The sequence below is a fragment of the Podarcis cretensis genome (genome assembly GCF_951804945.1).
Source record: "Podarcis cretensis genome assembly, chromosome: 6".
Classification (NCBI taxonomy): Eukaryota; Metazoa; Chordata; class Lepidosauria; order Squamata; family Lacertidae; genus Podarcis; species Podarcis cretensis.
Window position 1 is genome coordinate 20,989,469 of NC_137175.1, and position 24,464 is coordinate 21,013,932.

Here is a 24,464-nt window from a genome sequence, read left to right on the forward strand (position 1 = left end):
TAGACTAGAGGGATTTGCCCAAGTATAAACTGAGCAAAGAATCCACAGTTTGTTCCAATTAGGATCTGACATTGCTTAAATGTGCTGGGATATGTAATCAAGCAGCTGCTGTAGGCCAGGAATAGCTAGCATGGCACCCGCCAGATGTTGTGGACTACAGCTCCCATCATCCCTCACCACTGGCCATACTGGCTGGCACCGATGTGAATTGGTGCCCAAAACGCCTGGAGGCTACCACTTTGGTTACCTCTGTTATATATATATATATATAGCATGTGGCCAGGTTTGTTTGTTTGTTTTTTCTGTTCCTTTATAATAAAGAGCTGATTCCATTGCATCAACAGAATCACACGGTGTGGAAATTTATTATATAGGCCTCCAGCTCTGACAAGCAAAGGCTCCAACATGATCTAACATGAAACCTTGTGTTATATGGAACTTTCATAAAAGTAATTGAATAATGGGAAGAGCTGGTGCCAGATATCTAGCAGTCTGAAGAAATAGCCAATGGTTAGATAGATGATAGATGATAGATAGATTATGATAGATGATGATGATGATAGATGATAGATATAGATGATAGATAGATATAGATAGATGATAGATATAGATGATAGATAGATATAGATAGATAGATAGATAGATAGATAGATAGATAGATAGATGATAGATAGATAGATAGATAGATAGATGATAGATGATAGATAGATAGATAGATAGATAGATAGATAGATAGATAGATAGAGATAGATGATAGATAGATATAGATAGATAGATAGATAGAGATAGATGATAGATAGATATAGATAGATGATAGATAGATAGATAGATAGATAGATAGATAGATAGATGATAGATAGATAGATAGATAGATAGATAGATAGATAGATGATAGATGATAGATAGATAGATAGATAGATAGATAGATAGATAGATAGATGTGCAGTATATGCAACAAGATGTGAACCTTTGACTGCCTTGTGCTGCAAAACACCATTTTACCACATTAAGCCTTTAATAGCTCAAATGAATATGTTTGTCCCAAATGTCAGCTGGTCCTCCCATTATCCAGTTTAGGAACCTTTTACGCAGGTACAAGTAGTGAAATGCATTCATTAGGATGGGCAGGATGTATGTATACTACAACTCCCATCATCCCTGACTATGCTGGCTATGAGAAACTGGGAGAAACCAAAATCAGTATATTCTCCCAGCCCTAAAGGCCTGGATATTCTTCTATAAATTGCACAACCCACAGAAGTTCCAGCTGGTGGAAGTGAGGCCATGTAGTGGGCTGGTAGGTGGGTTTTGCCCTCACTGTAATGGTGTCCCCATCTTAAGTGATTTATCTCCTGCCCCAAAGAGAAGCCAACGGCATTCCGTTATGTGGGAGAAAGCAAAGAGCTATGCAACACAAACTCATTGGGTATGTAATTTCAGTCCCAGGCATCTCCAGCTAAAAGGGGACGTGTAGCAGGTGATGGGATAGACTTTTCTTCCAGAGGTCCCGGGGAGCCAGTGCCAGACAGAAAAAGCCACACTAGATGGACAAATAGCTTTATCTGGTATAAGCAGTAGTGCACAGAATGGTGCTATCCTGACTTCCTGACAGGTGAGTCACTGCTGCTTACCAGGAGGGAGAAGGGCAAGCTAGCAAGGTTGGTGCAGTGCAAATGCACCAGCAGAGTCAATCCACTGTTCCTGCCAATGTGTTTGCACTACACCACTACTTTGCCCCTCTCCCTCCCAGTAAGCAGCAGTAATGCACCTATCAGGAGGTCAGGTAAGTGCCTCTGCCCCACCATGCTGGCTGCTACTGGGTCTAAGACACCTTCCTGTGCTCCTCTAAAGAAGCACTGCTCACTCACACAGGTTCTCTGCAGAAATTGCAAAGCTGCACCTGGCGAGTTTAAGGATCTGCTACAAACATCCCCATGCTGAAACCAAGAGAAAATAGTGCAAGAGTTGTTGGTCAGCCCTCTTCTAAGGCAAATAACTTAATACAAGAGCACTGTTTTACCTTAGGCTAAAATGCTTGTGCCACATAGCACTACAGCCAATGGAAAGCTACACCTTTGGTATGGCCTTTGGACGCTGTCCAACTTTGGAAACTTGGCTGCTGGAGAAACAGAAGAGATTATACTAGGGATGAACCTGCGTTTTAAAAAGTGCTCATTTACTACAAACAAGGGATGTTAAGAACATGTGTTGTTCTTCATTCTAGTCCACAACAGCTCCAGGAGCAGGCAACATGGTGGAGTGGAGTGACCTCCCTGCTGTTTACCAGAAGGGTGAGGGGTAAAGCAGTGGGGAGGGTGGTGCAGTGCTAATGCACTGGCAGCAACATCAAATTGGTTCTGTTGATATGTTTGCACTGCAACAACCTTGCCACTGCATCACCTTTTCTGCTCCCCAGTAAGCAGCGGTGACTTGGCTGCTGGAAGGTCATTTATGCGCCTCTGCTTCATCACTCAATCCAGTACTCCACAGCTAATAGGGGGCATTCCTTATTCCAGAACACAGTAGCCTTCCCCAAATTGTACAGAAAAGAAGCCAGATCTCCACAGTAAGCCAAAAGTCCAGTCTGGTACAGCACAATCTTACACCTGCCTACTCCGAGGTATCTCTCTTTCGAGTTCAATGGGGATTACACTTAGTAACGTGATATGGGAGTCTAGCTATGATCCCATATACTCTGCTCTAAGCTCCCTGGAGAAACAATAGGATACAAAGGCAATAAGTACACAATAAAGGCCTATTTCCATTTCATCGGCATCCAGTTTTGAAACAGACCTGCCTTTGTCCAACTAGAGAGGAAATTTAGATCAAGTGAAAAACAGCTTTTCTTGAATCAGCTGTTGAGGGGGGGGGAATGTTTTCAATTATTGATTGATCAATTGACACTCTCATCTCATTCTATTTCTTGGATACCAGTGTATACTAACAAAATGGAGGGGGGCTATAAATAAATAAGTTATAAAGTGAATAGTCTGTTTGGTTAGAGCAGGCGTTGGGAACCTTTGACCTTTCAGGTGACGTTGGACTCCATCTCCTCTCAGCACCAGCCAGCATGGCCAATAGCAGCAATGGTGGGTGTTGTAGTTCAGTAACATCTGAAGGATCCCCCTGCCATTCCTGCCGAGTCAGGGACTTTCTCTAATTAAAAGGTGCATGTTCTTCTCAGCATTAAGCAGGAAATCCCCGAAACGGGGCTTCCAGAGGCAAGAATCTAAGCTACTGCTTTCTGACCTGATGTTCACTGGTGAGTCAAATGCTCCTGATCAAACTTCCACATCACCCCTTATTTTATTTTCTTTACTATATTTCTAGGCCTCCTTTCAGCCACAGTTCCCAAGGTGGAACTCAGGACTCACCTACAATTATTATTATTATTTTTTTATAAATTTTTTATTAGTTTTCCAATTGGTAAAAGACACAACAAGAACAACATACAAACAAACACATAAATTCATAATTTCTTAACCTCATTTTCATAAGCCTCTTTTCTCGGACTTCCCCATACCTTCCCCTTTTTGCATCCTTTTTTTTTTTTTTAACAATTATTCAACAACCCTTTTAACCAATTAAATTTAAATTCATTCTCCTTTTCAATTTCACCCTAAGTCAAACAAGATTTACCGCTGTAATTCTACGTCTTCCTCTCCCTTAACATTTTAGCACTCCTCAATTTTATAGTAGCTCTTAAGATATATTTTAAACTTCTTCCAATCTTCCTCCACAGCCTCTTTCTCTTGGTCACGGATTCTGCCGGTCATTTCTGCCAATCCCATAAAGTCAATCACTTTCGCCTTCCATTTCTCCAGCGTGGGTAGCTCTTGTGTCTTCCAATATTTTGCTAGAAGAATCCTTGCTGCCGTAGTAGCGTACAAAAAAAAATGTTTGTCCTTCCTCGGCACCAATTGGCCAACCATACCCAAAAGAAATGCCTCTGGTTTTTTATGAAAGGTGCATTTAAGTACTTTCTTAATCTCATTATAAATCATTTCACAGAAGGCCTTAATCTTTGGGCAGGTCCACCAAAGGTGGAAGAAGGTACCTTCAGTCTCTTTACATTTCCAACATTTATTATTGGGCAGATGATAAATCTTCGCAAGCTTGACTGGAGTCATGTACCACCTGTAAATCATTTTCATAATGTTTTCTCTTAAGGCATTGCATGCCGTAAATTTAATACCTGTGGTCCATAACTGCTCCCAGTCAGCAAACATAATGTCATGACCTATGTCTTGTGCCCATCTAATCATAGCTGGCTTCACTGTCTCATCTATTGTATTCCACTTCAGCAGCAAGTTATACATTCTTGATACATTCTTAGTATTGGGTTCTAACAGTTCTGTTTCTAATTTCGATTTCTCCACCTGGAAACCAATTTTCCTGTCTTGTTTATAGGCCTCCATTATTTGAAAATAATGGAGCCAATCTCGTACCTTGGACTTTATTTTCTCAAAACTTTGTAGTTTAAATTCACCACCTTCTTGTTCTAAAATTTCAGAATATTTTGGCCAATTAGTTCTCATATTAAGTTTCTTTACCTCCTTAGCCTCCATCGGTGAAAGCCACCTGGGAGTTTTATTTTCCAATAAATCCTTATACCGAATCCAAACATTATACAGTGCTTTCCTAACAATATGATTTTTAAAACCCTTATACGCTTTAACCTTGTCATACCAAATATATGCATGCCAACCGAAACTATTATCAAATCCTTCCAAGTCTAGAATGTCTGCATTTTCAAGAAGTAGCCAGTCTTTTAACCAGCAGAAAGCTGCCGATTCATAATACAGTCTTAAGTCCGGCAGGGCAAACCCCCCTCTTTCTTTAGAATCAGTGAGTATCTTAAACTTTATTCTGGGCTTTTTGCCCTGCCAGACAAATTTAGATATATCTTTCTGCCACTTCTTGAAACAATCCAGTTTATCAACAATTTGTAATGTCTGAAACAAAAATAACATTCTAGGCAATACATTCATTTTAATTACTGCAATTCGACCTAACAAGGAAAGCTTCAGGTTCGACCATATTTCTAAATCTTTCTTTATCTCTGTCCAGCACTTATCGTAATTATCCTTAAATAAGTTTACGTTCTTAGATGTCATGTTAATCCCCAGGTATTTTACTCTTTTTGCCACCGTTAACCCAGTTTCCTCTTGGAATCTCTCTCTTTCAACATTTGTTAAATTTTTTTCCAGTACCTTAGTTGTTTGTTTATTCAACTTAAATCCTGCGACCTGGCCGAATACTTGAATTAATTCTAGGACTCTTTTGGTACTAGTGTCTGGCTCTTGCAAAGTCAATACTAAGTCATCTGCAAAAGCCTTCAATTTATAATGTCTGGCTCCGACCTGGATCCCTTTCACCAGCTGGTCCCCCCTAATCATGTTTAGCAAAACCTCCAGGACCGATATAAAAAGTACTTTTTATACTTTTTACACCTACAATTATTTTTTGCCCTGCGCTTTTTGGGCAGAGATCTGTGCTTTAAAACTCCATGTCTGAGCACCATTGGTTTTTTTCCTCCAGAGCTTTCCCCATGAAAACCCGCTCTTTAAAGCTCAGTCGACACAAACAGGAGTCTGTGAGTCAACCGTTGAATGTTCACGCACAATACGCACACATCTGTGAACAGGCCTTCAGGAAGCCCTTCCCAACTGGGATTTAAGTTTCGGCCTTGTGGTCCTGAGTCATTGAACAGTATTTTAGTTCTGGTTATTTTCCTTGCATGCTTCCCCTTCTTCCCCTCATTTTTTGTCCCCACCCCCTTTGCTTCAGAAATACTTGTCTCAATGTGACATTCTTGGCCACTGAGGCCAGTGTTTTTGGCCACAGAGAGCTGCATTTTTTAAAAGAAAATATATTTCTCTTACACCAGGAAACTTGTTAGGAGTCTTTGCCTGTTTATTTTTGTGTATCTACAGAATTGCTTCTCACCTTCTCTTTGCTCTGTCTTCTGTGAACTTTTCAGCTATGGATACACAGCCGCAACATCAAAAGAACTATTCCACACACACACACCCCAAAAATGAGCAACTAACTTTTCCCCAGATTAAATAATTACTACAACAAAAGTCCTGCTTGATAGTCAATCCTGTAAATACATCCTTCAAAGTGACGCACTACTAGTATTTCCCTCTGTGGCTTAATGGGTCATTGTGTCTGGCTGTTAACCAGAAGGTTGGTGGTTCAAGCCCACCCAGGGATGGCTGTGGGTAGGATTCCTGCATTGCAGGGGTTGGACTAGATGTCCCTTGGGGTACCTTTCAGTGCTACAATTTTATGATTCTGGTACATCTCTGCATAGGGGAAGGGTACAGGTAACAGCACGACATGCATTGTATGCAGAAGAGCCACAGCCTGGCATTTCAGGGAGGGCTAGGAAAGACCCCAGAGAGCTGCTGTCAGTTCACATAAACAATACAGAACAAGATAGACCACTGCTGGATTCAGTAAAAGGCAGGCTCCTTTGCTCCTAGGGTTGCACAGACATACTGCAGTGAGTGCATTCAATAAAGCAGAATGAAAATAATTCAACATAGCTTGCTTGGAAATCACAGGCCTCTGCTCTTTCAGGTACCTGAAGCAGCTTTTATTTAGGATGGGAGTACTAGCCACAGACCATGGTGGAATCTACACACATATAAAAAATGTTCTAAAATGCTTTTTATTAAAACCTTTTTTCAAAAATACATTGAATTTTCCATAAGGCTCACCATCGCCATCTAGAGTCACATTGTATATTGCACTTAAAATGATTTATTTGCAGCTGTATAGCTGAGTCCCATGTAAGCAGTGCTCCATGAAGAGAATGACTGGCAAGGCGACATGAGCCTAGAAAAGCCATAGAATAGCAAGACTTTTTGGTGAACCTGGCTATCAGTGTGCTTCTGCTCATCTCACTTGCAATATCCACCCATGTAGTGCAGTCTTACTTGAGCACCGGCTACTTCTGAGGCATCAAGGGATCTCAAAGGCAGAAATGTTGGAATCGCTTGCACAGCGGGTCCAGAGTGGCCTTGTTGCTGTTAAGGTCCTCACTCACCCCCCCCCCCATTCTTGCTTTCAGTGGTGTGTTTCATTAGGTCTCTCCCCCCTGCTTGCCATTTTAGGGCAGAGTCAACAGGCCCCAAATGGCATCACTAGAAGCAGCCAAATGGCTGGCATCATTGTGCAATTTTCACACTCTTTTAGAGACTGCAGGTGTGGTTGTGACAAGCGTAGCTGAGCGGATGGTTTCTTTAAAGGGACAGGGGTTTTAAAAAGCAGCCTTCAGAACAGAATTATAATGGGAAACTGCATCATGAGATTATAGATTTTAAGGGGATTAAAAGGGGGGAAAGGGGGGATTTAAAAAAAGAAAAGAAATGCAGTTTTGGATCTTTACCTTGTAGAATGTACACTCTAGCTCATTGCAGAAAGCAACAAATCAAACCCAGGAGCTGTATTTGTGCATCAGCTGATATACAACAGCAACTGGTCTGCTAAATTGTATATGGATTCTTTGCATTCATGGCCCGTGCTCTCAAGACTCAATGCATCAAGACATTTCACCATTTGAGCATTAACAATTCCCATATGTTTGGGAGGAACAAGGATTCCATTAGCCATAAACTAGTGCACTTAAGAGTCTTACTTTTTAAAATATTTATTTTTGGTAACTTTAATTTAATCCTTACTTGTTGAAGTTTATTGACCTCTCCAATTGTTTCTGTAAAAGAAAAGAAAAAGACTTTTAAACATGTCTTTATATGCATGTGGTGGTATGAAACTGTGATCATTGTGTGACATTCAAAAACTGTACTGTCTTGTAAAATACGTCCAAATGTCTACAGATTTTAAAAGCAATGGACCCTTCCTCCAGATTGTAGAAATAAATAAAAAGGTATTGTTAAAACTGAGCAGTGAATGTTTAGTATGTGCACTTATTTCCATTTAGATTTAACTATTTCTATAGTAACTTGCCGTGATGGCTCAGAGCTGGTAATAAGAGTCATCGAAAATGACTTTTTGTACCCAATGCTTGAAGTGTATAAAATGAGACTAAAAGAACAGGCAGATAGCACCTGCTTATGTGAGGGGGGGGGGGGTACTTTAATTCATGTGAGTGATTGTCAGTTGAAATTCGTGAGCATTCAAGTGGGCTCAGCCATTTCCTACAATGCGAGATGTGATTTTGTGCATGGCGAACAATGCAGGGGAAATAAATGCTTTAGAGCCAAACTACATGTTATGATAAATAGGGTTTTGTAAATAAAAAAATAAAAAGGTGTTTAAGCTTAACACTTTTATTTTCATAAAAAGGAGCCATGGGGCCAAGAATGGACTATGAGTGTATGGCAGTTTTCTTCCAAAACTCTCCCTAGTTCTTATTTGTCCACAAAGATGTGAGCAAATTACAGCCACATGGAGGAATTTTCAGCAAGAAGCCGATTAACGCCCCAGTCCATACAGAATAGGACAACAGAACTGTAGAATTGGAAGGGGAACATGAGAGTCATCAAGTCCAACTCCCTGCAGTGAAGGGATCATTTTGCCCACCATGGCAAAACGCTGCTTTTTCTTTGAAATAAAACTGATTATGTTAATCAAACTTTTTAAACTACATATTACAAAATATGCAGGAGGCAGAGGCAAGATGGAGTGACAAAAAGGCAAGCCTACCTAGTTCATAAAGGTAAAGGTAAAGGTAAAGGTACCCCTGACAATTAAGTCCAGTCGCAGACGACTCTGGGGTTGTGGCGCTCATCTTGCTTTATTGGCCGAGGGAGCCAGCATACAGCTTCCGGGCCATGTGGCCAGCATGACTAAGCCGCTTCTGGGGAACCAGAGCAGCGCACAGAAACGCCATTTACCTTCCCACCGGAGCAGTACCTATTTATCTACTTGCGCTTTGATGAGCTTTCGAACTGCTAGGTTGGCAGGAGCAGAGACCGAGCAATGGGAGCTCACCCCTGTCGCGGGGATTCAAACCACCAACCTTCTAATCAGCAAGCCCTAGGCTCAGTAGTTTAGACCACACTGCCACCCGCGTCCCTTACCTAATTCATACTTTCCAAAATTATACACAAACTGAACTCGACCACCCTTCAAAATACAAACATCTCCGAATTTGGCAGTGTAGTTCCCCAGCCAAGTAATATGCACAAATATTAGTAAAGTGAGTCTAAAGCAGAGCCGGCGCACCCAGTTTCGCCGCTTGAGGCAACACAAGAAATGCCGCTCTGGCCCACCACCTCCACCAGTCGTGGAGAAGCAATACCACCATTGGTACCCATTTCTGGCAAGATCTCATGAGATTTCTCTTGTGCTCTGTGAGATCTCACAAGGTTTTGGCAAGATATAGGCACTGATGTGGTACTACTTCTCTGCCACCAGCAGTGTGGGGCATCCACGATGGCACCGCCTCAGGGGTTTCTGCTGCCTGAGGCAGCTGCTTCAAACTACCTCATGGGTGGACGGAGCCAGGTCTATAAAGATGCATATAATCATCATGGAAATAGCATACAAAACTGCATTGTATATAAGAAAATTTCATTTGAAAAAACTGAGTATTAATAATGTTAATAATAATTTTATTATTTATACCCCGCCCACCTGGCTGGGTTCCCCAATTAGAAAAAGTTACATACAAAAAGGGGCATATTTGGGGGGAAATGCACTAAAATGATTGTGAATTTTTCAGGAGGACTATATAATCACACACACACACACAAAATTTGAGAAAGCAAAAATTCAGATTCGCCCAATCCCTAGAGCCAGCCCAAGTCCCCAGCAGGTGAGCTGAATGTGAAGTCACCATTAAGCACTGAGTGTATTATTAAAATCCTTTCTCGTTGGATCTTCAGGCCTCCTTGCTGAATATCTCATTCGGTTTTTCCTGCAGGCTGTAGGGACATCTCAACAAGGGGCGGGGGATCATTATAGACCTCACTAGGCAGACATTAAAGCATCCGACTAAAATTGCATGCTTCTATATAGCTTTCATGATTTGCTCCAGCTCGATTTTTAAATGAATCAGGACTCCTTTGCTCAGTTTTTTAATATTTCTAGCCAGAATTATTCTAATACTCTGGAGCTTTCAAAGAAATCATTTCAGAATGTGACGTGGTTACCAAAGAAATACTAACTTTACCCAATCAACTGGCATGCCACCATTATTTTAAGATGCAAGGATAGCCTTGTGGGCCAAACTGAAGCCTCTGCTAAGGTAGAACTGCAGTCATCAAAGTGATAACTAAGCAGCCTCTGTGCTCTTACCTAGATTGATCTGCAGTCTGGAAACTGGCTGAGAGTGTGGCCTGGGGCTTCAGTCTGAATATTTAAAACTGCTGTTGGGTCCGGGTTGCAGCTCACTGTCCTGCGGGCACACAAAAAGAGTTTAACTTGAGTTTTCCTCCCTCTGTTGACTTCTCTCTCTACAGATAGTTAGCTTCCTGGAGGGCAATGTTGCAGATCCCGTCTCCAGACGGCAGCTTCATTGCTGTCTACCTGGATGGTAGGGAAAGGGAAAGATGGTGGACAACTTGGGGCTGTGTGCACACACCACCAGTGAGAGGCCTGGATTGGCTATGCCAGACTGCCTGTGCAGTCCTGACCTTGCCATTGCCTCTCTGCCTGCACCATCAAGGTAAGAGGGGCAGGTCCATCAGGCCAGCTGCCTCTGATCTGCTCCACTTTGGCCACAGGCTCTTGAGAAATGGATTGCCAGCTCGCCAAGAAGGCAGTTCAACATGTTTTGCTGCCTGAGGCAAAATGGGAACATGCTGCCCCATCCCACTGCTCCCCTGCCAGTGCAGCAGGGTGACCACTTGGGAACTGCCTTTTGGGTTTCTGCCACCAAAGGCAGCTGCCTCACCCTGCCTCATGGGTGGGCCGGTGCTGTCACCAAGTCATTCACTTCTCAGCCTGGGACTCAGCTATACAGCTGCAAATAAAACGTTTTAAGTGTGTTGTAAAGTACAATATACAAATGTGACACTAGATGGCGACAGTGAGAAATATGTGGAAATACCACATATTTTTCAAAACATTTTAAAAGGCATTTTCACAGCTTTTTTTAATGTGTGTGTAGATTCCACCCTAGTGTTCTTCTCTCAACAGCTCTGCACTTTCAGCCAACAACAAAGAAGAAGAACCCTTACACAATGCTCCTCCAGATTGGTTTAGTTGTGAGGCCATCTGAGGCGTCCTCAGGTAAATTGCTCTCTAGAAAGCCAAGCCACATTCACAGGAAATTGCCCAATAAAGAGTTAGGTCATGGGTACATCTAGGACAGGATTGCCTTCACTAACTGGAAGTAGCTCTCCAAAACTCTTTTCATCCAGGGGACTTTCCCATCACTTCCTGGACATACCACCAAGGATTGAACCTAGGTACATCTGCATGGAAAGCAGGAGGAAGAGGAGGAGTTTGGACTTGATATTCCTCCCACCTTTCACTCCCCTTAAGGAGTTTCAAAGCAGCTAACAATCTCCTTTCCCTTCCTCCCCCACAACAAACACTCTGTGAGGTGAGTGAGGCTGAGAGACTTCAGAGAAGTGTGACTAGCCCAAGGTCACCCAGCAGCTGCATATGGAGGAGCAGGGAAGTGAACCCAGTTCACCAGATTATGAGTCCATCGCTCTTAACCACTACACCACACTGGCTCTACCACACTCTACCACAACTGTGCTAGTGCCTTCTTCCTCAAAAGGAGAACACTGTCTCCTGCCATAGGCCAAACAATGACAATGTTTACAACAAACTTTTCAATAGGCAGCCTACTGTTCCCTAACTCAGCTTTCACGGTATGCAACCAGAGTTTTCCAGAAGCTGGAATTGCAGGTAATAACCACGTTTCTGCCCAGAACCAGATGACTCCAGCATGGAGTCTGAGGGCACTTTAAAGCAGCAAATTTGTTCCCAGTCACCCCAAGCCCCAGCAGCTTTCCAGAAACAAACCCTCTGCAAATTTGAGGAGCAACTCTGAGCAAGGATGTAGAGCAGTTTCCTCACCAGCTGTTTCCATTCCCTTTGGAATGAAGCATGGTAAGTCTTTCAGGCATGCTCCATCATCTCAAGGGCTACTCAAGTGGCCCTCAACAGCAGTTAGTGTCAACAGGCCTAGGATCAGAAGACAAGCATGGTCAGGCACCTGCCAAGACTCCTAGGGCTCAGAAAGGCCCATCATTGACCTGACACTGCCAACCCATCAGAACCAATTGCAACATGTAATGCCTGGTGCCTCTGCAAGCCGCAGAGGTGTGGCATTGTACCATCAGGTCCAGCATTGCATTTTGGGTAACTGAACATGACATGCAGCTGTTGCAGATCAGAGCCGGGCACCTCTGTGGTTAGAGAAATCTATCCATGAAGGACATTTAAACGCAAAGTTTTCCTCAATCCTCATCTCCCTATACAGTGGTACCTCGGGTTACATACGCTTCAGGTTACAGACGCTTCAGGTTACAGACTCCACTAACCCAGAAATATTACCTCAGGTTAAGAACTTTGCTTCAGGATGAGAATAGAAATCGCGCAGCGGCAGCACGGCAGCGGGAGGCCCCATTAGCTAAAGTGGTGCTTCAGATTAAGAACAGTTTCAGGTTAAGAACGGACCTCCGGAACGAATTAAGTTCTTAACCCGAGATACCACTGTATTCAGAATTAGACAGATGTGCAAAAAGAGACACCAGCAACTCCTCAACCCTTTGTAAAATACAAACATATTTACAGTGCAATCCTGTGCATGTGTACTCAGAAGTAAGTCCCACTTTGTTCAATGAGACTTAGTCCCACAGGTAAGTGTGTACAGGACTGCAGCCTTACATGTTTTTCTCTTGCTCCCTCTATCAGAGCTGTAAATGAGTGCCACCCTCAGGAAAATGGCAGTAGTTAAACTCTTGTGCATAGGGTTGGCTCAACCCATTTCGCTGCCTGAGGCACGGGACAATGTGACAACCTTCCTGCTTCTACAAACAAAAGCAACCAGACTGATGCTGCTTACCCATCATACATTGCTCCACCAACAAGTCCTGGGAACTGCAGTTTACCCCCTCACAGAGCTATAATTCCCAGTATCCTTAACTAGGGTTGCCATACGTCTGGAATTTCCTCAACATATCTGGAATACTGCTGTCTCTAACAGTGTCTGGGTGGAAATCTGGACACCCATGTCAGCAGTGTCAGTTTTTGGAGATTTTTGTTAAAAATAGCTCCTAAACTTCAACTTGGATGGGGGTTTGCTCTGTTCTCAAGGACACATTCCAGGCAGGCACACCAGGACCAGTGAGGGGTGTGGCCTGGGGGCTGATAGAAAGACACATTTGGCCCACAGGACTGAGGTCCCCACTCTTGATTTTAAAAAATAACCCTGCCTATGTAAATGCAGTCTGTTATTCTCTTACTCTGTGGCTGTAAATGAGTCATAGTAAAAGGCACCTTGGCTTGGGGAAGTGTTATTGCTGCTCCGCCTCAGGCAGCAAAGTGTCTCGAGCCAGTCCTGTTGCTTCTTCCGAAGACTTACAGAAATATTTTTAGTTCCCAGGTAATGCCTTACCTTAACGTCAGAGCTAACAAGCTCTATCTCAGAGGACACTGTGTCAGGAGACAGCAGCTGTAAAAGTCCTATGGCTCCACAAATCTCTCAACTGCAGAATTATTGGCTGGATGTTTCTCGTTTCCAGAAGAAGCTGCTTCTTTAAACATAGATTGTTCCGTGCTAAATGTTTGGTCATTGATACAGGCCTGTGAAAATTTGTCAGCTGCCATTAACGTATAAGGCTGTGTATACACTATACCTTTAAAGCACATTCAAAGCTCATTTCCCCACTCAAAGATTTTTGGGCACTGTAGTTCACTCCTATTGCCTTGTTTTCCACATTTAAGCAACTGAGACTAGAGGCCTATGACACCCTTCTTTCATTCCTTCCTCGCTCATTTCAGTAAGATAATTATGCCAATGCATACAAACAGTGACTAAATAGGATCTTGGAAATGGAAGCTATAATGCTTAGCGGGGGAACATCAAGCCTGACAATCAGTGCAGAAGTGAATGAGGCCTCCCCAAGTCCGTGTGGCTCTGTGCCACCTCCTAATCATGAGTTATTACAGGAGCAGAGAGAAAGATCAGCACATATGGTAATGAAAAAACTACCATGTCTTGGCAGCTTCAGGCAATGTCTGTAGAGAAAGCGCCAATTTAATAGGAGCATACTTTTGTTATGGTACCTCTGGCACTGGCCTTAGCCTGATATTACTGCATTTGTTATGCATTGCTTTGCAATAATGCTGGTAAGGTCGTGCATTTGAAACGTAATAGGGATTCAAAGCCTGGCACTAAGCTGACCAGACCAAAGATTGCTAGGCAAGGAGCCATTTTGACTGTGGGAGGGACTCTGGGCAGCGCAGCACACTTGTGCCAACTTGCACCGACTTTACTCTTTGACAAGGTTGGCTTCAGGTTTCAGGGTTCCTTAGGTAGGTGTTAAGTTGTGGGTGAACATATCAGACGACACAGCAATTCTTCAAACAGCTCTTGTTTATTCACAGGCCAGAACAGAACTGAACTGAAGGGTTCAGCCAGCCTGCTTATATAGAGCTCCACTACAACGCAACAGTAACCACTTTTTTTAACTAGCCAATAACTGAACGTCACTTTCAATTCCTTATTTGCATACGTGGACCTGAGTGAAAACTATCTACAGTATCCCCCTGCTGGCCCAGGGTGAGAACTTCAGTACATAACAGTAGGCCCTCTCCTCCATCAGTGGACTCTGGTGGGTTTACCTAGCAGTGGCTACAAACAACAGCAAGCACCAGTGGCAGTCTGAGCAGCATTGTGTGGCTGGTTCTAGCCAAAATTTAGGTTTCCCACAATGCCTCTTGCTTTGAGCTCCTGGGTCATTTCAATAGCAGCTGCTAAGTTCAGTTGCCCAGCAAAGCTGAGAATGCTGGGGCTGCGGGGGAAGAGAATTAAAGGGGAGCTCGTGACAGGAATTAGCAGTGTGTTTTGCTGTGGGCAGTACCAGTTGCCCAAGAATGACAGGTATGCAGAATCCCACCCTGCTTAGGTGGTCAGCTATGCATTACAAAAGTGATTTTAGGGCGACAAGATGAGAAATTGCATGAGATCACAGCAACCCAAATGGCCACTGTGCTCTTGTGAAGCATGGTGGGAAGATGGTGGCATTCCAGATTTTGGCTTCAAGGTGTTGGAGGGTATGATAAGGATAAGCTAGGAAGTGCATCACCAAAGAAGAGCACAAAAAAGATGTTTGTGTATTTCCATATGCTTATTGATATGCACAAAGGAAAATTTCTGTAATTTAAATAGAAATATAGTCCATAATTAGACCTGTATGCCTACTTGAGTCCAGGTATTAGGGAACTGTTGATGGGCAACTTCAACGCTTTTTCTGGTCTACCTTCCAATGGTTCCTTATTCCTAAACCAGATTTGAACCAGACAGCTGTTCTAACAGAGGACTCCTTCAAATTGTCCTCTGGCAGCTTTTCCAATAGAGGACTATCCTCTGTGAAGGAGGACATTTCATTGCCCAATGGAACTGGTGGAATCGAAGGCAGGGAGCTCAAAAGTAAGTGGAGCCAACAAATTCTAGTCTTGTCAGCATCAACCTTCCTGCTGGGTTCTAGAATGGCAACACTGAAGTTGACAGTCTGGCAAACTCCTGGACTGGTTGTCACTCAGGAGGAGCGTGGGCAAGAGCAGGTTGAGGTTGGTGGCACAGTGCCCATAGCTGTCAACTTACAGATTTGAAAATAAGGGACCAGCAGCCTTAAAAATAAGGGATCAGCAGCCAAAATAAGGGATTTTCCAAGCACAGGTATGTTCAACTTCTAAGCCCCTCCAAGCCAAAGGCAGAAAGCCCAGCCAGTAGGCAAACGAAGCCTCAAGCAGTGGTTCCCACAGCGCATCAACCCGGCAAAAGGGATGCAGCAAGGAAAACCACCGTCACCTCTCCGTTGGGAAGCACTGAGCAAAGGCAAGTCCCCAGGCAACGCGGCCAATTTGATTGACAAAAGGCATGCAAGCTCCACCCCCCAGTCGGTCTAAGACTCTTTATTGGGTGAGCAACGCAGCCAAGCAACACAGTTGGAGCCTCCCTCCTCCCTGGCCGGAAGAGAGGGAGGGAGAGGAGCTGCTTCCTTTGAAACCCGGGAAATTTAAGGGACATCATCAATAAGGGACAGCACCTGGCATAAACGAGTTTCCCGCCAAATAAGGGACGGTTGACAGCTATGCAAGGTGCCCCATTTGGCCAAATTCAGTTGCCTCCACCGGACACATAGCCGTCTGGGGCCCTGATCCTAGGAGCAAAGGCATAGCTATTGTGAAACCTCCTTCTTCAGTGTTGCTGGACTGTGATGAAATATAGGGATAATTTCTTCATCTGCTGATTCTATTACTTATGGGAAGAAAGGGAAATGATGGCTCTCCAGCCCCCTCTCCAAGAGGTGGTTTGAGGTGCTGTTGGAATGTGTCCCAGGGATTGCAATCGAAGCCAGAGATGGCTGCAGGCCAGATTCCGACATAGGCTGACAAAGCAAAGCAGACACTGGGGTAGATTTGTGGTGGATTTCCAGGCCAAACCTTCTAAAGATGACAGTTAAGAATAACTGTTAAGACAAAGACTAATCCGGATAAATGTGCAAATTTGCATCCTTTTATTAAAAAAAAAACTAATTTCCATTAGCTGTGTACCCTTTATGAGCCTCTTTACAGGCACCATCTGCAGTGCCAAAGGCTGCAATAAATTGGATACATTAAGATATTAGCCACAAGGGCCTGGAAAGTAGAGTCTTAAAACATTTCTTCCCCTTTTAAACCCTGAAAAGTGGTTGGCTTAGTATGTGGCCTGCTGGAACTATTTGGGGCATATCTTTCTCCCCGGGGGAAAATGAAAAATTTAATTGCTGAGGCTGACATTCCTCTGAGATGTTCAGGTGCTTCCTTTATGTCTGTGCAACTGAAGCTGACTGGAAAGGCCAGCCCAACCATTAGGCTAAATGTGGCAACTGCCTCAGGCAGCAGGTGCTGGGGGGCAGCAGCCCCCACTGTTATTCCTCAGCTTATTATTATTATTATTATTATTATTATTATTATTATTATTATTATTATTGATACCCAGCCTATCTGGTTGGACTTCCCCAGCCACTCTGGGCGGCTTCCAAAAAAATAGTAAAATATAATAATAATAATAATAATAATAATAATAATAATAATTTATTTATACCCCGCCCACCTGGCTGAGTTTCCCCAGCCACTCTGGGCAGCTTCCAATCAAGTGTTAAAAACAATACAGCATTAAATATTAAAAACTCAAATACATCAAACATTAAAAGCTTCCCTAAACAGGGCTGCCTTCAGATGTCTTCTAAAAGTCTGGTAGTTGTTGTTCTCTTTGACATCTGATGGGAGGGCGTTCCACAGGAAGGGTGCCACTACCGAGAAGGCCCTCTGCTTGGTTCCCTGAAACTTGGCTTCTCGCAGTGAGGGAACCACCAGAAGGCCCTCGGTGCTGGACCTCAGTGTCCAGGTAGAATGATGGGGGTGGAGACGCTCCTTCAGATATACAGGACCAAGGCCGCTTAGGGCTTTAAAGGTCAGCACCAACACTTTGAATTGTGCTTGGAATGTACTGGGAGCCAATGTAGGTCTTTCAAGACCGGTGTTATGTGGTCTCGGCGGCCGCTCCCAGTCACCAGTCTAGCTGCCGCGTTCTTGATTAGTTGTAGTTTCTGGGTCACCTTCAAAGGTAGCCCCATGTAGAGCGCATTGCAGTAGTCCAAGCGGGAGATGACCAGAGCATGCACCACTCTGGCAAGGCAGTCTACAGGCAGATAAGGTCTCAGCTTCCCTCTCCCATCTGTTTCCATCCATCTCCACCCATACTCTCCTCCCTCCCTGCACCCCCAAAATCTGGTCTGCTGCCTCAGGTATAGTGGAGGATGTTACATTGCCATGACCAGTGTGTAAGGAAAATTCAGCTGCCAGCCCAGTTGTTTTCTGTGTGTGGAATGGGTAGTGGATGCCTGTCCAAGGCTGACAGCAGCTGGGAATTGTCAGACGATTGAGACAGCTGAACCACATCTCTGTGGAGCCTCACAGCTGTATGGAATTCACTTTCCTTCACCTGCATACTACAAAGAGGGAGAGAAATTTGGGGAAGGAGATCCCGTTATAGAAACAGCGTAGGTTTCAAAAGAAGAGAGCTTGCCTCAGAGTTGGAGATGCAGGAGGAGGCTACAGGGAACTCTTTCTGGGTTAAAACCCTGTAGCAAGCCAGGGAAGTAAGGTACTCAGAAAGACAGAACTTTACCTAGTAACACCCAGGGAGAGCTCAATGCTGAGAAGAGTCCTAGCAACCACCCCTCTCTATGCTGGGAGCCAGCAACCCACCAAGACCTCTCTGAAGGAACGATGTTCTGAGACTACTCATAAGCCCTCCTGACCAGGAACAATGCTGAGGGGACTGCAGCAGTTTCCAGTCCATCCACTGAGATGTCCAATATAGCAAGGTAACACCACTTGGAGTTATTCACACTCAAGGTGGGTCAGCAATGTCCAGGAAGGGTGGAATTAGTTGGTAAATTAAAACAGGATAAGAAAGGGTTCTGTATTAGGTGAACAGTCAACTCACATTTCTCCTTCAGTCTCGGGAAGTTCTTGATAAATGCCTTAATGATGCCACCATGCTTGACAAAGGGTAGAATGTTCTTGGTTCCCACCTCAAGCACTAAGGTTGAGCCTTCTCATTTCCTGAATGCAACCCAGGGTGCAATACACAACTTCACACCATAAGCCAGAATGGCTGAAGTCCTCTAATTAAGTTCTCCTCCCACAGTTCCTTCCTTTCGCCATCTGTTCTCTATTATATGACACATTGCTTAGTCAATTAGCAACACCAATAGGATGGCTACGACAAGCCAGCAGAATGACTCAGAAGCCCATTCAGCACTCCAAACCTACGGTGGTTAAGGTGTACACATTATTATTTTCTTCTTCTACACTTTTCAATTCCACTTTCACAGCCAACTGGGAAATCTACATTGAGAAAGTTCAGGCACACACTGTACTAAGACCTAACTCAATTTGTGGGGAAAGGCATTAGTTTCTTGGGTCAGCATCAGTAAGCAATAATGGAGAGATGTTTTTATCCATCTCGGGAGAAGGGTTGTGTACTTGCCATACATCTAAAGCACATTTTACCTCAACCCCTCACAAAGTCATGGAGACTGTAGTTTGCTAGGGGTGTTGGGAATCATAGCTCTGTGAGGACCAAACTACATTTTTCCAGATTTTGGGGAGTAGTGCTTTAAAAGTATATAGTGTGTACACAGCCAAAAATAAATTTAGCTGTAATCCAGTGATCCTAGAAATACTACAGATTACATTGAGTTACATTCAATAAAGTCATAGTAATGAAATCGCTAGACATAACTAACTTAATCCATTTATTCCAATGGTTCTACTTTTGAGTATGACCTTTCCCTAGTATTTGAAGTTCTCTCTCTTTTTTAACGATATATTTCACTCCTGTACTCCAATCTTATTTTCCACAGATAAGACTTTAAGGGGGGAGGGATAATTTTATTTATTGGTTTAAATTTACTTGTATGCTGTTTAATGGGTCCAAGCCTCCCAGGGCTGTTTCCACACATAACAAAAAGGAAGCAGTCAGATAAATAAAAATAAAGTAAAACAACAGAACATCAAGCAGTCAAGTGAATAAAAGCCCAGACTTTAAGGGGTGTGTGGGTGTCAAAAAACCCGAATGCATTAAATGGACAGATAGAAAGGCCTTCACCTGGCACCAGGCATTTTGGAGTTGAGGTACCGCAGCAAAGAAGACCCTATCCAAACCATGTCTCAGGGAAATATTGTTAAAATACGCTGAAAGTTGTTTTGCATGTGACTTCTTTTCTTCTGTCTTGAAGAAGTAAATGTTCTGAAAATACAGGATTGGGGAAGGGAAAGGGGAAATGCCAGGCATATGCTCCTTTGAACTACTTGAAACACATCAGATGGGAGTCGAGAAAACAGAATACTGTATACCTAACAATAAATTTGATAGCTGAAGCAGCCCTGACAGTACTTGAATGCAGAGATCAAAGTGATAGCTAAGTCTCTTTCTCTCTCTCTCTCTCTCTCTCTCTCTCTCTCTCTCACACACACACACACACACACACACACACACACCTCAGAACCAGAAAATGTATGCATATTTCAGAGGAGATGCTTGAATCCCTGAGCCACTTCCAGTCATTTCTCTCCATCTTCTTTAAGGGTGAAAATAGGCATTAACTCACCGGTCCCCAACATGGTGCCCTTCAGTGCCCTCATTTGCCCTTCCTTGTAAAGGCTGGATAGATACCACTGGCCAATAACAAAATGCATAGTTCAAGCCTTTTGTTGCCTTTAATTTCACAGAGCATTGGAAGTGACATTAAAATATAAATTTTTAGTTATGTTTTATGCATTGTGGATGTGTAACTCTTTTATTGTGAGCTTTTAAAATGATAGACTGCAAGGGAAATGTCAGCGTAAAATCCCCTGTAGCACTCTGCTCTCTTGCTTATTGCAATCCTGCATTTATTTTCTGATAACTACCACGATGAGCTTCGGTGTGATTTATGCCCTTATTAACTCTGCACAAGACTGTTGCTTTTATTTGGTCACCTCTTGGCCAGCTGCCTCGGCCAAACTATCCCCACCCAAACAAAGGTGCCATTTTCCACTCATCGTGCATTTCACACTTCTGCACTGGGCCATACCTTCGATGTTGTTGTGTGTTGTTATTTAAAAAGCAAAAAAGAGGGGGTTATTAAGAAGCTGATCTCCAACCCTATGAGACTAAAGTTAGTCTGCAGGTAGCAGTGTAAGCAATATCTATGCACACACAGAAACAAACAAAAATAATCATGTATTGGCCATTTTCAGGGGAAGAGACTTTTACTGATTTCTTCTCACTCCCAAACTGCTAGTTGGCATAACTATCCACAGCTGCCTGAAGGACACATGTGGACCTCCAGATGTGGCCTTTCTGCAATTCCCATCATCCCTGATTGTCAGATGCTGGTGGTGGTTGCTCGTGAGTAACCAGGCAGGACTCCGACCTGTCTTTTACAGGTTTTATTTGGTACAGTGCAGAGACACAAAGTTCATGTCCGTCTTAGTCACTTGCAGAATCCGGGAGTGGCCCCTTCCGGTTTCTCCCCCAACATAAGAACTTCAGCACCCCAAGCCGCCTCCTTCTCCCCTCCTTAGGTTTCACCCCTCTGCGCAGGCTGGGCGATGGAAGGGCCATGCCTCCCTCCTGGCCAGCCTGGCTAGGTAGGGCGCTGGGGCTCTCCACAGCATCCTTGAGCCCTTTCCCCACTGGACTGGTCCCTTCCCTCTCTCCTTCACTGGAGGTGTGGCTTTCCCCACCGCTGGAGAAGGAACTGCTCCTCAGGATTTGTGGGGGCACTCTGTATCCCAACGGCCCTGCCTCCCTCCCTTGTTCCGATGGCAGTCCCCTGACACTGATCATTGGGAATGATTAGAGCTGGAGTCCAGCAACATCTGGAGGGCCACCACTTCCTGACTCTCAATTAATAACCAAGGAAGCTGCCTTATACTGAGTCAGACCATTGGTCCATCTAGCTCCATATTCTCTGCACTGGCTGGCAGCAACCCTCCAGGGTTTCATGCAGAGGACCTTTTTTGTTCCACCTAGAGATGCCAGGGACTGAACCTGAGACCTTCTGTAAGCAAAGCAGATGTTCTGCCCTTGAGCTACAGTCCTCTTCCTCAAAGTCTTCATCTCTACCTTTTTTATCGTGTTTGCAAGCTATCCCTGCAAGATAGGTCATTATAGGTCCGCTATTAGAAGACCAAGACCAGCATGACTGTGCAGCTGTCAAGGCCTATGCCAGCTCCTGGAACCCCCAGGCCTGGTTTCTGATTTGATCCCGGAATGTCCCACTTTGCCTTAGGATGTCCCTATTTTCACTGGAGAAACGTTGGAGGGTATGGAGTTATCTGACCCCCGAGCCATCTGAAGGCAATCCTGTACAGTGGTACCTCTGGTTCCGGAGGCCCATTTGCAACATGAAAAGAGTCTGCGCACACGCAGGTTGCAATTTGGGACTTCTGTGCATGCGCATGACATCATTTTGCACTTCTGCGCATGCGCGAGTGGCGAAACCTGGAAGTTACCCTTTCTGGTACTTCCAGGTCGCCGCGGGCGTAACCTGAAAGAACGTAACATGAAGCAAATGTAACATGAGGTATGGCTATGTAGGTAAGTTTTTTAAGAATGTTTAATGTTTTATTATGTTTTTATATATGTTGGAAGCTGCCCAGAGTGGCTGGGGCAACCCAGTAAGATATCTGGAGTATAAATTGTAAGATTATCATTATGTGGAACGGGACATCCCTATTTTCACTGGAGAAATGTTGGAGGGTATGCAATACACCACAAAATCAACTACTGTAAAAAAACAGTTTCATAATAACAGCAATAAAACAAGAATATAATACAAAATGTAAAAGCATACAAAAAGCATTTCGGTGCTATACGTGTAGCAACGTTACACCTCCTGGCAGTAGGAAAAAGAACAAGGGAGTCTGAACAGCTTCACCTTTGTTCTTGTTCCAGCTGCTACCACTATGTCCATTTGCAGGCCCAGGTGGAATGCACCTCAGTCCCAGAGAATTAGGGACAACGAAGACTGATTTGAATTGAAACAGGCCACAACTTTACTGAATACAGATGAAAGAGGTTTGGCTTAGGCAAAGGGCAATAGAATATTTCTGGCCTGCCTGCCAGAAGTGACGCCATAGGTCAATCCGTGCAGAGATTCCTAAGCCTTACATCAAATAGTGTCTCCCGCAGGGACGGCGTCTGGGGGGGTGCTATCGGCCCTGGCCCCTGAATGGGCAGAAGGACATGGCAACTCCCCCTGGATCCTTTAACGGGATACCCCAGCATTTGGAGGGGCAAGCAGAGACTCCAACCTCACTTTTGATCTTGTTCTCGCCGCAGCCACTATCTCCACTTACAAAATAGCCAAAACTCAAGTTAGTCTGATCTAGGTCTTTGTTTCCCCTAAAGGACCACTTCCCCTTTGGCATCAACATTCAGCTTTCATCCCATAACATTACTCACTTTGATGTTGTTTCAGTGCCGGACCCTTTTATGAAAAGGAAGAAAAGAAAATTACTGATTCATATGCGCACACGATGATGCTTTACATTCCATCTGTAAATGTAATCTGTGAAAACAATCATTCAATTAACCCATATCTCTCACCAGGGATGGATGCTAATTATACAAAATTATAATTATTCAAAAAAACATGGCCATACCTATAAGTTACCCAATATTAATTCACTTCCATATTTAGATCAATTCTAGAATAGTACATATTTTAATACTAAACATCACCAACTACAATAAAATATACACAAACGATAATATAATGTGATAAAGTGAAATTTAGTCCAAGAATATACTGTAAAACACAATCATTAACCAGCCAGAGGAAGATCTTTTATTAAATTTCCCCAGACTTTTTAGCTGGATTTGTTTTGTCTCTGGTGATCTGTTTATGCTGCTTTGCATTTGTTTGATCTCTTCTTTTATGTCACTCTTTTAAAAGCTGAGATACTTGGAAAGTCCTATATTATTTTTCCTGCCATTTTGATTCCTTGTAAGCTGCATTTAGAACTAGTTGAAGGGTGGGATAGTGATCCCTAAAATAAGCAAAATAAATAAACATTGTGGCTGTTGCTAATATTTCCACATACCCCATTTTTTTAAGTTAAAAAGAGGGTACTTATCAGGTCATCTAAAACATCATGATCATCAACAGTTTATTTGTATATCCTGACTTCTGCCCCAGATACAACAGCAGAGTCTCTTACTTGTGAGTAAGAGACTTATATTAAGGCAAAGAGAGATACAGGTGCAGCAACCGGCAAGAAATAACTCCTTCCCAGAGCTCCTACAACCAGCATAGAGGAGTTAACCGAGCTAGGAGCAAGGCCAGATTTCCAGAGTCCAAGATCAGAGCACAAAGTTCAAAACCATACAAGAGTAGCAAAGATCTCCCAACAAGTCTCCATGCCCACCCAGCAAGCTTTATAACCAATGTGGGACATAAGACCTACTTGTGAAAATTAGTCTTGCAATAATGTTTAGCCTGTATGCTCTGATGGGGTGGGTGCATCTGATCCCATCAGTGAAGGCATCACCTGGCCCTAGAAGACAATGCCAGACCAGCTTCTTCATCTGAACCCTGTTCAGCCATCCCAGGCTGTGACTGAGTTTTCCCCAGCCTCCAACAGTACACTGTCTGCTACAGGGAAGGAAGAAGCATCTGGGACAGTTTCAGCATCCCCATTCTTTCTCACCTGCCTCTTCACCTGCATCCTGAATTAGCCATCCCTGCTCTGTGCCCAAA

The 24,464-nt window shown here is 43.7% G+C and overlaps 1 long non-coding RNA gene across 1 annotated transcript; it reads right to left on the minus strand.

Annotated features, from left to right (window-relative positions):
* Nucleotides 1–931: 931 nt before the first annotated feature.
* Nucleotides 932–13,706, minus strand: LOC307218062. The gene is made up of 4 exons (XR_013839723.1): nucleotides 13,553–13,706; nucleotides 10,273–10,372; nucleotides 5,454–7,723; nucleotides 932–3,374 (listed from the first exon to the last, which is right to left on the minus strand). It is a non-coding gene; the product is annotated as an uncharacterized lncRNA (long non-coding RNA).
* Between the last annotated feature and the right edge of the window lie 10,758 nt (nucleotides 13,707–24,464).